This window comes from Natrix helvetica, assembly GCF_964273705.1.
Source record: "Natrix helvetica genome assembly, chromosome: 2".
Taxonomy (NCBI): domain Eukaryota; kingdom Metazoa; phylum Chordata; class Lepidosauria; order Squamata; family Natricidae; genus Natrix; species Natrix helvetica.
The window spans coordinates 22566391-22567263 of NC_138552.1; positions in this window are offsets into that span (position 1 = coordinate 22566391).

An 873-nucleotide genomic window follows, 5' to 3' on the forward strand; every position below is an offset into this window, starting at 1 on the left:
TGCTTCTCATATTTTCTTAAGTCTCCTTTTGAGTCGAGCTTGACTCTTTATGACTTCATGGACAAGAGCTATGGAACTGCACATCCTTAAAAAGAAATAAAAATTACTGTATGTGCTGTGAATTTCCCTTCAAAATGCAAGTCGTTCCTAGCTAAGCTAATAATGCAGTTCTGTTAACATCTGGGGTATATGGATGCCACACTGAGGCTTTACTTAGAAGTACATTCCACAATTACCGTAACAATTCTTGCTGATTTAGGCACTTCTTCACAAGTCCAAAACATCCGTCCATAGTCAACATCCTCTCTGCCTAATTCTAAATGTCTTTGCTCAGAGATATTTCAGAATGTAGTGCAAGAAAGCATCCTAAAAGACCATAATCTAAGGGCTACCTTATGTAGCCAACTTTACAGCCTCTGCTGTTTGTGTACTTATGGCAACCCCAGTCTATTACGAACGTTAACACACATTCAAATGAGTATCACATCGCGCTTTGCTTTATCAGTGTCCATATAGGAATTGGCAGTTGTACAATACATGGCATTACCATTCTTGTAAACATCCTGTTGAAAAATTTTTCTTATCTGCTATACAGTCCACTCTATTTATACGATGGTATTATTGCCAAATGCTTACGTGAGCAATATTTTTCCATTTATGTTTGTTACGGTTACAACCGGTCTGCCCCAGCCTGTATGGAACTGATAAAAGATTTGCAAACAGCCAAGCTTCATTGGCTAAGAATTCGGGGGGTCACATATCTGAGGCATCTGGAGGTGGGATTGCTATAGAAGAAGGGAGAAATGCAGGAAACTCCAAACATGTTTATTGTACACAGCGATGCGCAAGGTATTCAAGAGATGGTTGTTGATC